The sequence below is a fragment of the Taudactylus pleione genome, unplaced genomic scaffold, assembly GCF_031769625.1.
Source record: "Taudactylus pleione unplaced genomic scaffold, aTauple2 ptg000065l, whole genome shotgun sequence".
NCBI lineage: Eukaryota > Metazoa > Chordata > Amphibia > Anura > Myobatrachidae > Taudactylus > Taudactylus pleione.
Genome location: NW_028284467.1, coordinates 10,819,847 through 10,837,392, shown reverse-complemented (window position 1 = coordinate 10,837,392; position 17,546 = coordinate 10,819,847). Strand labels below are relative to the sequence as shown.

General features: G+C 50.2%; 1 pseudogene; it reads left to right on the top strand.

Moving 5' to 3' along the window:
* LOC148534678 (chymotrypsin-like elastase family member 1) overlaps window positions 1–11,374 on the top strand; it is a 75,004-nt pseudogene extending 63,630 nt beyond the window's left edge.
* The last annotated feature ends 6,172 nt before the right edge of the window (window positions 11,375–17,546 follow it).

The following is a 17,546-nucleotide window of genomic DNA, read 5'->3' as shown; positions in this document are numbered from 1 at the left end:
TAGGCACCCACCCCGGGGGACTTAGTTTTAGGCAGCGGGGAAGGGGGGGGTTAGGGTTATTTATTTATTTATTACCAGTTATTTATATAGCGCACACATATTCCGCAGCGCTTTACAGTGAATATTTGGCCATTCACATCAGTCCCTGCCCCAGGGACTGATGTTAGGCTTACAATCTATATTCCATAACAATCGCACACACACATATGCACTAGGGTTAATTTTTTGCTGGGAGCCAATTAACCTACCAGTATATTTTTGGAGTGTGGGAGGAAACCGGAGTACCCGGAGGAAACCCACGCAAGCACAGGGAGAATATACAAACTCCACACAGTTAGGGCCATGGTGGGAATTGAACCCATGACCTCAGTGCTGTGAGGCAGTAACGCTAACCATTACACCGTCTGTGCTGCCCAGGCACTTAGATCGGGTATTAGGGTTAGGCACTTGGGGGGGAGGTTAGGGTTAGGCACCCCTAAGGAGGGTTAGGGGGTTAGGTTAGGTTAGTAGATACTTGCCTATCCACGATCGGGATTTCCAGCACTGTCGGGCTTCTGCTGCCGGGAACTCTGCTTTTGTCGGCCAGGCGCTGACAGGATTCGAACTGTCGGCCTCAGGGTCGGCGGTATTTCATACTGATTCTATATAATTGCCCAATATAAGGCCACATGATAATGACACATACAAATATACCTGAATTGAGAGCCAGCTTACCTTGGAGTCACCCCTATATCCTCCTAATGGCACTACAAGAACTAGCATGCCCTCCAAACGCTGGTCCCATCTATGCCTATCAGTTATGGGGATGAGTTTGGGGTGCGGTGCCTCCTGGGGTTGGTGTGGTTGGGCTGCTCTGGGGTGGCACACTTTAACACTTTATTTAGCACTTTATTTATTTTCTCTTAATGTGTGTATATATATATTTAGATTTATTTTCTTAGCATTTTAATTACACCTTTCACCTAGTAACACATAGTATGTGTTAATAAGAATAAAGCAAAAACTAACACTTTAGTCTCTCACTGGTGTGCTTCACTGGGATGGCTGGCCTTCACTTGCTTTTTTGGGGTTCTGCACCCCAGACTCTGACCAAGTGATAGGGACCTCCGGGATATTGCTGATTTCATTCTGAGTGCTGGGGGATTACTTTTTGTTGTTTCAGGTAATAGAAATCCACAATAATATTGTAATAATATGCAAAACATACAATATAATGCGCATTGTGATACCAAGCTTCTTAAACAAACATTTTCTAATTTTCCCTACCAAAATACCAAAAGGGGGTAGTCACGGCTTTCACCGCAAACTACTCCCAAGTGAAATTATACAATTCACTTTACTGCATACTAAAGAGAATAATAAGTGATCTCAGCTCAAAGATAAAGACCTCAGAGACCAAGACCAGAAGGTTATGAATATATAAAGCAAAGAACGGGGATAAATAATTTGACATCCTTCTTATACAGTAGTTTTCAGCAAGTCCGCTTTAGTAACCTCACTTAAGAGCCTCTGGGAAATTTAAACTAGAGATGTGCGCTGACCCTCATCTTTTGGTTTTGATTTTGGATCTGGATATCACCTGGTTTTGGATCTGAATCTGGTTTTGGATTTTTTTTCATTGGTGTTTTGTTTTTCAGTTTTAGTTTTGGATCTGGATATTTTCTTAAAATATCATAAAAACAGCTAAAATCACATAAAATGGGCCTGTTTTTGTTCCTACAGTATTATTAACCTCAATAACATTTGTTTCCAGTCATTTCCAATCAATTTTGACCACCTCACAATATCATTCTTTTCATCTAGTTAAGGCCAAAAGGTTGCATCCAGCTAGCTGGCTGACTAAACTAAGCGACACAGTGGGTGGCACTAACATGTGGCTGTTCAGCTTCCCATTTCCAACACGGATACAGTGTGTTATACAGTGTGGGGTGGATACACCAATAGTGCACTTACTGTGACAGCAGTGTCGGCAGAGCGGGGTTGCTGACGGTGTCCTCAGTACATGGAATGGCAGTGCTGCGGTGCTGGCAGTGTCCTCAGTGCAGGGTACCGGCGGTGTCAGCACAGTGGGGGTGCCAGCAGTGTCCTCAGTGCAGGTTTGCTGACTGTGTCGGCAGTGCAGGGGTGTTCTCAATGCAGGGTGCCGGCGGTGTTGGCAGAGCGGGGGTGCCAGCGGTGTCCTCAGTGCATGTGTGCTGACAGTGTCAGCAGTGCAGACGTGCTGGTGGTGTCCTCAGTGTGGGAGTGGCGGCAGTGTCGGCAGTGTGGGGGTTGCTGACAGTGTCCTCAGTATGTGGGGCAGCAGTGCAGGGGTTACCGGCAGTGTCGGCAGCTGTGGTGTCAGTAGTGGGGGATGTCGACAGTGGTGGGTTCCAGAGGTGTCAGGCAGCGGGGGATGGCGGGCGCTATCTTCTTTTGCTTACTGTGTGCATATTAAATTAGCTTAATGCTGATTGGCTGAGAGCCGTGACAGATGGCTCTCTCAGCCAATCAGCGTTAAGCCCACTCAATACAAAACCTCGGGTGAGGGAGATCCAAGCTTGGCTCGGATCGCTCCGGATCCCCAAAATCCGGGTGGGTTCGGTTCTCTGAGAACTGAACCCGCTCATCCCTAATTTATACAGCAGGTAAAGTGCATAAAAATCGCAATAGGGTACTGTCAGTTAGCCAATATAGATCGAAGTAGGGGTTTAAAGAAGGGCAAAATATGACCTGGTACGGGAGAGGGGAGAAGGAGGGGTAGGAGGGGTCACACAGAAGGGAGGTAGGAAAATAGATTGGGGTAAAATGAAAGAGGGTTAGCTAAAAGTTGATATTAAAAAAAGAGGAAAGCCCAAACAGTGTTAGTACCTGGGGTGGAGAAGCAGCACTGCGTCTAACTCTCTGGGAAGCTAAGCAGCAAAGGAACCACAAGGTCTTGACTCCAGATGACCTTCCTAGATCCCCAGACAGTCCAGAGCCCACAAAGATCAAACAGCCTCACAGTTATACTGGAGAGAGGACAGCTGGCTAGGCAGGGGCAAACGCAGGAATTTTAAAGGGGGGTTTCCAAACGGTTGATTTTTTTTTTCTTTTTAACAAGCAAATATATATATGCTGTATATACTGTATCCACAGCAGCACATAATCAGAGATAGTGGCTAACTCACACTCCAAGAAAGAGGCTTTTACAGTACATAAACAACAAATCAATAATATTCCCCATTAATTCTTTCCTCTGTAACATACAGCAGCAGCACACACACCCTGTCACACACGGCAGCAGCACACACCCTGTCACACACAGCAGCAGCACACACACTGTGTCACACACAGCAGCAGCACACACCCTGTCACACACGGCAGCAGCACACACACTGTCACACACGGCAGCAGCACACACACTATGTCACACATGGCAGCAGCACACACCCTGTCTTACACAGCAGCACACACACTCCTTCTGACGCTCTCTCTGGGAGGACTGTATGCAGTGCCCAGGCAGCTCCAATCATGGGGGTAAGGGGGAGAGGCCGACCCGCCTGTGTCCCGCTACCCAGCTGTCCCACCCATAAATCAAACTCAAAGACAGGAAATTTGGGATACCAAACTGGCCACAGCTTTATTTTCAACCTTATTAGCATACGCTGCAGGGCACCAAAATGAGCAAGGCTATCTTCACTTCACTAGATTATTTTCCGGGGCGTGCCCCGCCTACCCAGTAGGCGCCCAGGCTACGCCCATTTTGGGAGCCGCCCCTGTGGCGCATATCACGCTCGCCTGGCACGCAGCCCCAGCGGCCCAACCGTCCAAAGCTGGAACCGAGTGTGCGGCCATTCGCCGAGGGTGAATCTGCAAACCTCGGCTGGCTCCCCCCTTACCTCTGCTTTGCGCACTGCTTCATTCCGCCACCCGAGGTTCTGTGGGCCAGCCTCAGAACCGAAGCCCCCACCCTGCCACTACAGGCGTATGACCGCCTCAAGCGCTTCCTGGAATGCATTGTTAAACAGGTCAATACCGACATCCGACAAATGCACCCCATCCCTCCTGTACATGCCCTCCCTATTGTTCACTATGTCCCCATGTTGTATGACCTCACCCCCCACCGCGGTGACCAGTTTTTTGACTGCCGCATTCACCTTTTTCCTGGCTCTCTCCACCCCCGCCCCGTGCCATGCTCCATACCACGTCAGCCTAGGTATGATACTAGACCAGATAATGTGCACCGCACTCCAGCGGTCTTTAATCCATGCCAACTCTTCCTGCATGGCTGCCAGCAGGTCGAGGGACCTCACCTTGGCCAGGTCATTGCCCCCCAGGTGCAGAACTATCGCGTCTGGCCGTCCCGCCCCATCTTCCGCTAACAATAGGGCCCTTCTTAGCTCGTACCATCTCATTCCCCTCTTCCCAAACCAGAATACCTTCCCGGGCAGCAGCCCCAATTGCCTCCCGTAGGGCCTGGTGGCGGCCCTGGCTGCTGCCCAATAAATAAAGGAGTGCCCAACAATCCATATCCGCCTCCCTCCATTGCGCCCTGCGAGGAGAAAAATAAAAATTGTGGGGGGGAGGGGGGTTAACGGGGATATTTGATTAATAATTTTGCTGCCGCGCTGTCTACTACAGGTCTGATATACGCCTTGTAGCTGTTGGACCTCCACCTGCCCAATGCCTTGATATCATCCACTGGCCACCCCTCGCTGGCCGCTGAGGTTGCTGCCCCTATCCTAAAAGAGTAGGTACCAAATCTGCGCGTATCCCAACCCAATTTTCCTACGCATTTCTTAAATACCGCTGAGAACTGAAACCTAGTTAGCGGGGATGCATCCGCATGGATGAGAAAATTGTCACCCTCCCTGGGTCTACTAACCAGAAATTCCCTGACTGCAGTCACTGGACATACCCTTGCGTCCGGCTGTGCTCTCAACTGGACCCATCTGCCCCTGCCGGCTTGGTCGGTCTTTGACCTCTGTATCTTGCACAATACTGTGTCGTCAGCTAGCGTCACGTCCGTGCTCTGCAGACCTGAGTCGCGAGAACTTTTGGACTCTGCCACCAGTTCGCTCACCCTAAACGCTCCCCTGAATGCCATGATGAAAGCTGTCCTAAATAATGTGGCCTCGCCCACGTCTCTGCATACCCCTGGCACCATGCTCACTAGCTTTGTCAGCCTCTCACTCGTCACTGGTTCCCTACTGTCCAGCCTCCGCCCCTCTGCTCTGGCCCACCCTTTCATTATTGTGCGGACCACAAAATCTTTGGTCGCGTCCCTTTCCCCTGTCAACTTTGCAAAAAATGATATGCCGGCCAACGTCGTATTTGCCCTTGCCCTGGAAAACTTCTCCCTTCTCAGCCTGCCTAGGAAACCCAACATTTTCTGGTGAGGGTCCTTACCCTCTAGTCCTTCTGCACTCGCAAACTGCTGCCACTTCTCCCAGGCGGTTCTGTATGCTGTCCATGTCCTAGGTGCCAGGGACCGCTCAATGAGGGCGCTCAGACCGTGATCGGCTCGACTATCTGCCAAAGATTGGAGGGGCATGTTAAACCTGTCAACTGTGCCTGTGGCGCCGCTGCCCTAAACGCCTTCCACTTCTGTCTAGACAATGCGTCTGCTATGACGTTCTGCTCCCCCGGCACATGCTTGGCCCTGAATGTGATGTTGTGCCGCAGGCAGGCCGCCACTAATCTCCTCACTAACCTGATGACCGGTGGAGATGATGCCCGCTGGTTGTTTACAATCTGCACCACCCCCATATTGTCACACCAAAATTGTATACGTCTGTTGGCCAGCCTGTGGCCCCAGATGACCACTGCTACCACTATTGGGAACAATTCTAACGCTGCCAGGTTTTTGGTCAACCCAGTGGCCACCCACCTGGCCAGCCACTGCTGGGCACACCATTCACCCTGCAGGTAGGCCCCAAAGCCTATTGCACCCGCCGCATCTGTGAATAATTGCAACGCATGGTTGCCCGCTGCTGGCGCTTGCCAGATACAAACGCCATTGAAATGCCGGATGAATTCCTCCCACATTGTCAGGTCGTCTCGGAGGTCCTTGGAGATGCGAATAAAATGGTGCTTCTTCTTAATACCTGCCGTGGCCTGCTCCAGCCGCCTTTTAAAAATCCTGCCCATGGGTATTACCCGGCATGCAAAGTTGAGCCTCCCTAACAAGGACTGCATCTGGCCTAGCGTGACCTTTTTTGCCCTTGCGCAAAAACCGATCTCGCGACCTAGTTTTACCACCTTCTCCGCTGGGAGCCTGCACTGTAGCTTCTCTGAATCGATCTCTATGCCCAAATATGCCATTATGGTCTTCGGCCCCTCTGTCTTTTCTCGTGCAATAGGGACGCCAAATTCCCTTAGCATGCTCTGGAGCTCCTGCAGGAGTTGGCCGCAAACTTCTGACCTCGGGGGGCCTGCTAGCATGAAGTCGTCTAAGTAATGTGCTATGGCCCTGGAACCTGCGCGCTCCTGAAAACACCACTGCAAGAAAGAGCTGAAGACCTCAAAGAAAACGCACGAAATAGCGCAACCCATGGGCAAGCACTTGTCTATGAAAAAATATCCGTCGTAACGGAAACCCATGAGTCTAAAGCTCTCGGGATGCAGGGGCAGCAATCTAAAAGCGGATTCAATATCCAGCTTCGCCATGAGTGCTCCCCTGCCCTGGCTTTTCACAATCTGCACCGCTCTGTCAAATGACTGGTACTGCACTGAATACTGGTCCCTGTCTAGGGCATCGTTCACTGATGCCCCCTCTGGATAAGATAGGTGCTGAATGAGCCTAAATTTTCCCGGCACCTTCTTCGGGACCAGCCCGAGAGGTGAAATCACTAACTCTGGCACCGGTGGGGCGCTGAACGGACCCGCCATCCTGCCTAGTGCCAGTTCCTTTACAATCTTGCCCTGCACCACGAGCGGCTGCTCCGCGATGGATTTCAAATTCCTGCTGCTAACTGAGGAAGGAACCGCTCTCGCCACCGGAATCCTGAAACCATCCCTAAACCCCGCCCTTAATAGCTCGGCTTCATCTGGCTTTGGGTACCTGGACAGCCACTCCAGGATCATACCTAATTTTACTGAACTAACTGTCTTTGCTAAGCCCTGCCGCTGCGGGTAGCTTCTGTGCGTGACTAGCCCTTTTCTTTCTGCAGTCCCTGGCGGAGTGGTTTGCACTGCAGAATGTGCAGGCGTGCTTAAACTTGCACTGTGCCCGTGTGCACTGCGACTCATTGAAAGCCCAGCATTTGAGATCCTGCTTCTGCGTGCCAGGCCTCCCGGCCCAGGACTTTTGCCCTGGCGGGCCCTTCTCAGCCAACCCGCTAGATTGCGCCCTGAGCCACTCGTCCACATCTCTGACTCCGAAGTCGATGGGCGTTCCCCCCTGTACTTTCTGCCTGAACGCCTCATCGTACCTGCGCCATACGGATCCTCCGTATTCCTTGTACACAGAATAAATGAAATCTGTATACTTTAGCAAGCCCGCTCCTACCTCCGGGTAGGCCTCTGTATAACAGCCTGTGTAGGCAAACATGCCGCTGAGCCAGTGCTCAATGGTCTTGTATGCCTCAGACTGCCCTCCCTTCACTGCGGCTCTTTCCTTGTCCTTCAAGCCCGCCTCCGTCAACGAACAAATGTCCACAAATGCGCCTTTCACAATCTCCTTCCTAGTTTGCTTTGGCAAGTGCCTCGCCACTGACCCCAGGGCGCAGCCTACTGCCACCCCTTCTTGTAGGAACCCTCCTAACTTCTTTTGCTGCACCTGCCCCATCTGGTCTCTAACTGCATCCGCACCTGGGATGGCCGCCTTCTCTTTTTTCTTGTTTGCCCTTGCTAGCTTCAGCTGCTCCTTCAACACCCTACACGCATCGTCCTCGTCTGACTCTGACGAACTACCTTCCTGTGTGTTGCCTTGTACTGCTGCCTTAGCGCTAGTCACTCCCGTAAATGTTACAATGGCAGTGCTAACATCCTGCGTAACCCCTGCCTTAGCATTTTCCTTATGAGCATCGCAAACCTTGTTGCTCTCACTAACCACCTGCGCAATCCCTGGATAAACAGTTACATTATGAGAATTGCCAGTATTATTGCCTTCGCTAACACCCTGCACAATCCCTGCATTAACATTTAAATTATGAGCATTGCAAGTACTATTGATGTTCTCACCCTTCCTGTGCGGAGCCGGATCGTCGGCCCCGCTGGCAATGGCGGTGGCTGGATTCGTCGCGGCCTGTTCGGCCTGCAGCGCTGGTACTGGAGTCCCGCTGAATGAGGCGTGGACCGTGTCGATGTCTCCTTGCGCTGTCCTGCGTGGCGCGGCTAAGGTTGCGGTGCCATGAAAAACCGCCTGGGTGGTATCATGGCTGCGCGCCTGTCCTGATGCTGTAGGAGCCCCATCACGTGTGACGTGGGCCGTGTTGCAAATACGCTCCGCTGCTAGTGCTCCCTGGTGCTTCTCCCTTTGTGCTGGCTCAGCCCTGCCATGCTGCTGTGGACTGCTGCGGTGGTTGTCTCTGCTACTTTGTAAAAACAGCTGAACGTCCTTCTGCATCCCTTGTGTTAAACGCTTGTCTGAATGCCTGCAGCAGCATCGGCAGCCTTGGTCCCGCGCACTGCTCCCTTGTGGTGATGCGCACTGGTGGCGGGCTGACCTTGCGGGCGATAATTGACTCCTTAGGCTCCCATGGGGGGATGGAAAATGGTGCCTGCTCCTGGGGGGGGAGAGGTATTGCGGGGAGGCATGATATTGATATTGGGTACTGCTCAACTGGCCCTCCCGCTGGCTGTGGTGGGTCACACTCTGCCGCCCCCTGCTTCTCGGGGTGAAACAAGGTGGCTGCGCTGCCCTTTGAAATAACTGTGTATTGGCGAGGTACACCCATGCCCCCTGTGAGCCTGCTGTGGCATCCTGCTCACCATCTGTGTCTTCAAACCTTTGCGCTTGCCCCTCTGACCCTCTTGGTGAATTGTCTTTGTGTTCTGGATATAATGTGGGGATTTGCCTCGCCGGCCCTATGGGAGAGCTGGGGGTGATCCAAGGTTGTGGGCGCAGGTAACAGTCCTACTCTTCCCCTCCCGACTCGGGGCCATCTGACTCTGTAGCCACCGGAACATCATCTGACATTGCCGGCCATCCACTCGCCCCTTGCGAAAGCTCCTGGCTGGGAAGTACTCCCCCTTGCCCTTTGGTTTTAGAAGCTCCGTCTGGCTGTTTGCTGCTTGGTCTCCTTTTATTTTCGTGCAGCCGCTTTGCACCTCTCCGGCCACCAGAGGGAGCTCCGACCACGTGCTTCCTAGAAGAGCTCTGCTGCTGCCTGCTTCTTCCTATCGGCACTGCTCTAGGCTGCAAGTCTCGCTGCTCGGATGCCTCCCGAAAACGCTGGGGCAGGGTCCTCTTCCTCGCCGCACGTGCCTGCTGTACTTCCATGCCGCTGAAGGTAAGGGGAAAATGCTCTGTGCGCTGCTACCCGCGAATGCCTTGGCCCCCCGCCTTCCTCCCGATTTAAACCCTTGTGCGCTGCGCCGGCCCCCGATGGCCTCTACTGGCTGCCCTTCGCCCCAGGTGTGAGAAAGGGGAGGACGGGCATACCTGCCCGTCCTCCCATTTTCCCGCCGCTGGCCCGTGGGCCGCAGGGCGCCCCTCCTCCCTTAAATCGCTCCGGCGCCATCTTCGCGGCACCTCGGCTCCCGTTGGCCTGCGGCTGGTGCAGAGACGGAGACAAGGCTGTCTCCGTCTCTGAAAAAAACAATTAGGTCCTTCAGGGGGGGTTTCTGGGTAGTCAGAAACCCCCCTGCGTGTGCTACTGATAGGGGGGGAGGAAATAACTCCATGCTGAGTATTTCAGGGCTCAGAGAATCATCTCACACAGCAGTTGTTCAGGCACTGCACTAGCGACAGTGGGAAGCAGGGAGAAGTTTTATTTGGCAGGCAGCACGATTACAGGGGAGAGCAGAGAATCACATCCTCAACTTCACAGCAGGCAGTCAGGTGAGTAAACCTCCCATGTGCCCGCTAACTGGAAGGTAAAACGGAGCCTCCAGGCTGTTGACCGCGCAGGATAGAGCAATCCTTTCCGGGGACCCAGCGATTAGAAGGGAACTTCAGGAGGTGCAGCACAGAAACACTCAATCACAGTAAGCTATCCTCAAGTAAAATGATCTCGGTGAGTAAGTATAGGGCCAGCCACTAGCACGGAACAGAGCCTAGTCAGCAGCTAACCGTCTCTACTGTAAGTTTCTTGCCACAATTGAGGCGGTCATACAGGCCATTGAAACACACGGGCAGACTTCGGTGGTAAAAGACTCCCTTAGGGACAATATCAAACCACCACTACCAAGGCAAGGTGATAGGCTGGTTAGTAAAGTGAAAAGTGTCCTAAATACAGTGGATTAAGGTAGATGTCAAGATCCCTTTCTGGGGAGAAAGCTAAAAGGTGGCCATGCTTGATGCCCCGCGCACCGGAAGTTTCTTTATGTTTTTTTTTAATAGACAAAGGGGCATATGTATCAAAGCTTGATGTGAGATAAAATTGTGAAATATATATCACCAACCAATCAGCTCCAAACTATCATTTCTTAAACACAGGCTGCAAAATGTAATTTAGAAGCTGATTGGTTGATGATTCAACGCTCACAATTTTATCTCTCTCCAGGCTTAATTAAATCTTCCCCTAAGGACCTGGTTCCGAGATTTACTCTCACGGATCGCAGTTGCTAAAATATGCTAATGCCTTCCAAAGCATAGCCGAGCATAGGGACGCCCACTGCTGCCTTCTCATATCCGTCCGATGACATGCAACGGTATAAACATCGTTAACATTGATGCACATCTGGCATGTAAGTCAGGTCTGACCAAATCCAAGTACTGCAGCTTTCCTGACACGCAGACAGCTCTCATGCTGTGAAGGAGATCACAATGGCTAATTTATACACGCCGATGAAACAGCGATTAAACGGTCCGACGCGCCTGCGTTTTTCTAACCACCAACCACCCCCCATTACCACCTCTGACTACCACTTTGCAAGTGGTTCCTCTGTTTGAGCATATGTGCAATGCATTCATTGTGAATGCACAGTGCGGCTTTCATACATGCACAATAGCTAACAATCGCTCGATTTGCATAAATATCGGCTGTGCAAAAATCTCTGAATTAGTCCCTAATGGGTGAAAAATATGAAGCAATATAATTAATTACCGAACTGTTGTATTAATGTGTAATATCAATTATCTCTGTTGTCTGTGTTTTCATTAGGGTGATTCTGGTGGACCCCTCAGCTGCTCTATCAGTGGTGTGTACCAGGTCCATGGTATTGTCAGCTTTGAATCCTCTCTTGGGTGCAACTACAGTACGTCCAGAAACCATCAGTGTTTACACTGCCTGGATCAACAGCATAAGTGACCCATTATGGATGTTCCAGATAACAGTGCTTTCCTTCTTATGTCATAATTCTAATGTATATACTGTATAACCATCTGTTATACTTCTAGCACCACCTACAGTATATAATAGCTAGGAACTAGGGGTGTGCACCGGCCACTTTTCGTGTTTTGTGTTTTGGTTTTGGATCTGGATCTTTCTTCGTGTTTTGGATCTGGATTGGTTTTGCCAAAACCACCCTTCCGTGTTTTGGGTTCTGGGTTTTGTGTTTTGGATCTGTATTTTTTTGAAAAAAAGCATAAAAACAGCTAAAATCACAGAATTTGTAGGTTTTTCTGCTCCTATGCTATTATTAACCTCAATAACCTTAATTTCCACTAATTTCCAGTCTATTCTGAACACCTCACACCTCACAATAGTGTTTTTATGTCCAAAAGGTTGCACCGAGGTAGCTGGATGACTATGCTAAGCGACATGAGTGGGCGGCACAAACACGTGACCCATCTAGGCGTGATACTGCAGTGGCAGACAGGATGGCAGTTTGAAAAACTAGGCCCCAAACTGTACATAATGCAAAGAAAAAAAAGAGGTACAAGATGGAATTGTCCTTGGGCCCTCCCACCCACCCTTATGTTGTATAAACAGGACATGCACACTTTAACAAACCAATCATTTCAGCGCCAGGGTCTGCCACACAACTGTGGCTGAAATGATTGGTTCGTTTGGGCCCCCACAAAACAAGCTGGCAATTAATGTGTCCCTGCACAAACTGGCTCTACGGAGGCAAGATGTCATCCTCATCCTCCTCATCCACCGATTCCTCACCCTCTTCAGTGTTGTGTACATCCTCATCCTCACAAAGTATTAACTCGTCCCCACTTGAATCCACCACCACAGGTCCCTCTGTACGTTCTGGAGGCTGGTCTCCCTGGAAGAGCTGATAATTCATTTTGATGAACATCATCTTCTCCACATTCTGTGGAAGCAACCTCCTACGCCTTTCGCTGACAAGGTTCCCGGCTGCACTAAACACTCTTTCGGAGTACACACTGGGGGGCAAATCAGGTAAAATAGAGCCAGCTTGTACAGGGGCCTCCAAATTGCCTCTTTTTCCTGCCAGTACAGGTATGGACTGTCTGACATGCCTACTTGGATGCTGTCACCGATGTAATCCTCCACCATTCTGTCAATGGTGACAGTATCATATGCAGTGACAGTAGACATGTCAGAAATTGTTGCCAGGTCCTTCAGTCCGGACCAGATGTCCAAACTTGGTCCTGCCTGCCCTGCATCACCACCAGCGGGTTGCTTAGGATACCTAAGTTTTTTCCTGGCAGCCCCAGTTGCGGGAGAAAATGAAGAAGGAGCTGTTGACGTGTCACGTTCCGCTTCAGCTGACAGTGTGTTCACCAGCAGGTCTTTGCACCTCTGCAGGCTTGTGTCGGCCGGAAAGAGAGACACCATATAGGCTTTAAACCTAGGATCGAGCACGGTGGCCAAAATGTAGTGGTCTGATTTCAACAGATTGACCACCCTGGAATCCTGGCAAAGCGAATGAAGGGCTTCATCTACAAGTCCCACATGCCGAGCGGAATCGCTCCGTCTTAGCTCCTCCTTCACTTTCTCCAGCTGCTTCTGCAAAAGCCTGATGAGGGGAATGACCTGACTCAAGCTGGCAGTGTCTGAACTGACTTCACGTGTGGCAAGTTCGAAGGGCTGGAGAACCTTGCACAACACGGAAATCATTCTCCACTGCGCTTGAGTCAGGTGCATACCCCCTCCTTTGCCTATGTCATAGGTGGATGTATAGGCTTGAATGGCCTTTTGCTGCTCCTCCATCCTCTGAAGCATATAGTGGGTTGAGTTCCACCGCGTCACAACCTCTTGCTTCAGGTGATGGCGGGGCAGGTTCAAGAGTGTTTGCTGGTGCTCCAGTCTTTGGCACGCAGTCGCTGAATGGCGAAAGTGGCCTGAAATTTTTCGGGCCACCCAAAGCGTCTCCTGCACGCCCCTGTCGCTTTTCAGAAAATTCTGCACCACCAAGTTTATTGTGTGAGCAAAACATGGGACGTGCTGGAATTTGCCCAGATGTAATGCCCGCACAATATTGGTGGCGTTGTCAGATATCACAAATCCCCAGGAGAGTCTAAGTGGGGTAAGCCACTGGGCGATGATTTCCCTCAGTTTCTCTAAGAGGTTGTCGGCGGTGTGCCTCTTACTGAAACCGGTGATACACAGCGTAGCCTGCCTTGGAACGAGCTGGCGTTTCTGAGATGCTGCGACTGGAGACGCTGCTGCTGTTGCTGCGTAAGGTGATACATCTACCCAGTGGGCTGTCACAGTCATATAGTCCTTAGTCTGCCCTGTTCCACTTGTCCACATGTCCGTGGTTAAGTGGACATTGGGTACAACGGCATTGTTCAGGACACTGAGGACACTTTTTCTGACGTTTCTGTACAGTCTCGGTATCGCCTGCCTAGTGAAGTGGAATCTAGACGGGATTTGGAACCGGGGACACACTACCTCCATCAATTGTCTAAATCCCACTGCACTAATGGCAGATACTGGATGCATGTCTAACACCAACATAGCAGTCAAGGCCTCAGTTATACGTTTTGCTTCAGGATGACTGCTGTCGTACTTCATCCTCCTCGCTAAGGACTGTTGGAGGGTCAATTGTTTAGTAAAAGTAGTGGAGTTCCTACTTCCTCTCTGGGATGATGAACGACTCCCAGCAACAGCAGCAGCGGCAGCAGGAGGCGTAGCAATGCAGGATCCTCCGGAGGAATCCCGGATAGGAGAGTCAGTCATGCCAGTGACATGGCCTGCAGGACTACTTCCGATCCTGACTAAGGAGGAAATTGATGAGGAGGGAGTCGACGGTGTGGTTTGCAGGCGCTTGGATACAACAGGACAACAGGATTTAGGTGTCCCTGGACTGCTTACGGTCTTAGCCAAAGTTTCTGAACTTGACAGTAACTTATTATGAACGCGCTGCAGGTGCCGTATAAGGAAGGATGTTCCTAGGTGGTTAACGTCCCTACCCCTACTTATTCCACCTTTACATAAGGTACATATGGCAAGACAGTTGTTGTCCGGATTTGGATAGAAATATTGCCAGACCAAAGAGGTGGAATGTTTGGTCTTCTGCCCAGGCATGACCGTGATGGGCTTTTTCATCCCACGGACAACAACTGTCTCCCCCGGAGCCTGATTTAAACAAACCACATCACCATCAGAATCCTCCTCGCCAACTTCCTCCTCAGCGCCAGCTACACCAGTATCCTCATCCTGTTGTACTTCAACAGTGACATCTTCAATTTGCATATCAGCAAGTGGACTGTGGGTGCTCCTTTCAGCACTTGCAGGGGGCGTGCAAATGGTGGAAAGAGCCACCTCTTCCCGTCCAGTGCTGGGAAGGTCAGGCATCGCAACCACCACCACACTTGGACTCTTCTTGGGGATTTGTGATATCTTCTTAGAAAGCACAGTTCTTCGCTGTGCTTTTGCCAGCTTAACTCTTTTGATTTTTTTAGTGGGAGGAGGGCTTCCATCGTCATGTGAAGCTGAACCACTAGTCATGAACATACTAGGGATCGACCTTAGCCGTTCCTTGCCACTCCGTGTCGTAAATGGCATATTGGCAAGTTTACGTTTCTCTTCAGCTGATTTAAATGTTTTTTTCAAGGTCATTTTCCTGAACTTTGTCATTTGGGATTGTATGTGCCCTCTATTATGACATTGGGCATCGGCCTTGGCAAACGACGTTGATGGCATGTTATCGTCTATGTCATGACTAGTGGCAGCAGCTTCAGCACTAGGAGGAAGTGGTTCTTGATCTTTCTCTATTTTATTTTTATCGGAGAAAGTTTGGTCCTCCATTTATGTTATATCGATTTGATATATACGTGCGGCTAAACACAGAAAATATTTCTTTATTTTTGCTGGAGAGTAGTGCACTTTGTGGGTTACACCAGCCTTTAAGAAATGAGCCAGCCGGCTCTTTACTTATGGGACACAGGCGCACGCTTGGCGCTGCTCCTTTGTTGATGCACGTGCGGCTACTGCGCACACAATTCACAAACACAGAAAATTATTTTTTTTTTGGTTTGGACTGGAGTGTACTTTGGGGGTAACAGCACCCTTTAACGGTCAAGCCAGCCGGCCCTTTACTTATGACACAGGCGCACGCTTGGCACTACTTTGTTGATGCACGTGCGGCTACTGCGCACACAATTCACAAACACACAAAAAATATTATTTTTTTGGTTTGAACTGGAGTGTACTTTGGGGGTTACAGCACCCTTTAATGGTCAAGCCAGCTGGCCCTTTACTTATGACACAGGCGCACGCTTGGCACTACTTTGTTGATGCACGTGCGGCTACTGCGCACACAATTCACAAACACAGAAAATAATTTTTTTTTTGGTTTGGACTGGAGTGTACTTTGGGGGTTACAGCACCCTTTAACGGTCAAGCCAGCCGGCCCTTTACTTATGACACAGGCACACGCTTGGCACTACTTTGTTGATGCACGTGCGGCTACTGCGCACACAATTCACAAACACACAAAAAATATTATTTTTTTGGTTTGAACTGGAGTGTACTTTGGGGGTTACAGCACCCTTTAACGGTCAAGCCAGCCTGCCCTTTACTTATGACACAGGCGCACGCTTGGCACTACTTTGTTGATGCACGTGCAGCTACTGCGCACACAATTCACAAACACAGAAAATATTTTTTTTTTTTGTTTGGACTGGAGTGTACTTTGGGGGTTACAGCACCCTTTAACGGTCAAGCCAGCCGGCCCTTTACTTATGACACAGGCACACGCTTGGCACTACTTTGTTGATGCACGTGCGGCTACTGCGCACACAATTCACAAACACAGAAAATATTTTTTTTTTGGTTTGGACTGGAGTGTACTTTGGGGGTTACAGCACCCTTTAATGGTCAAGCCAGCCGGCCCTTTACTTATGACACAGGCGCACGCTTGGCACTACTTTGTTGATGCACATGCTGCTACTGCGCACACAATTCACAAACACAGAAAATAATTTTTTTTTTGGTTTGGACTGGAGTGTACTTTCGGGGGTTACAGCACCCTTTAATGGTCAAGCCAGCCGGCCCTTTACTTATGACACAGGCGCATGCTTGGCACTACTTTGTTGATGCACGTGCGGCTACTGCGCACACAATTCACAAACACAGAAAATAATTTTTTTTTTAGTTTGGACTGGAGTGTACTTTGGGGGTTACAGCACCCTTTAACGGTCAAGCCAGCCGGCCCTTTACTTATGATGACACAGGCGCACGCTTGGCACTACTTTGTTGATGCACGTGCGGCTACTGCGCACACAATTCACAAGCACAGAAAATATATTATTTTTTTAGCACTTGGGGGGAGCACCCCTGATGGACAGAGCACCCCCTGGACAACACTACAGCACCCCTTTAGGACTGGGACACTGCACAGGACTTTGGAGTGGACACAGCCCCTATGGAGAACTGACTGCACAACACAGTCCAGCCAGCCCCTATGGACTTTGAAGTAGTGGACTCAGCCCCTATTAACAACAGCAGCACAGCACAACACAGCCAGCCCCTAAGGACTTTGAAGTAGTGGACAACAGCAGCACTACACTGCACTACACTACACAGCCCAGCCAGCCCTAACTCCCACCCTCCCTCTTCACTGTCCACAGCCGAGTGAGAAAATGGCGCCGACGTGGGTACCTTATATAGGATCCAAAAACCGCGAGACTCGGAAGGCGGGATGATGACGTTTTGCCTCGATTTCAGATCCGAGTCAGGCGGGAAAAGTCGAGCCTGACTCGGATCGGACTCGGATCGGGGGGGCTCGGGGGAGTTCGGATTTCAGAAATCCGAACCCGCTCACCCCTACTAGGAACTGTGGCATAACTGAATTGTATATCACAGGGAAGTAAAGTGCTATAGGATGTCTCAAGTGTGAAATACTATCAGTATTTCATAGTATACAGTGGGGGAGATGTTTTAAATCTTTAAGGCTCTATTTATTAACATTATTTTTACAAAATTATTTTAGTATCACCTACAGTTACTAAAAGGCAACTGGAGTAGAAGTCGTAAAATACTACTCCAACCCCTAAGTATCACTTATTTTTAGTAAGCAGATCGCATTTCCCATAATTTAATTGGAAATGTGAT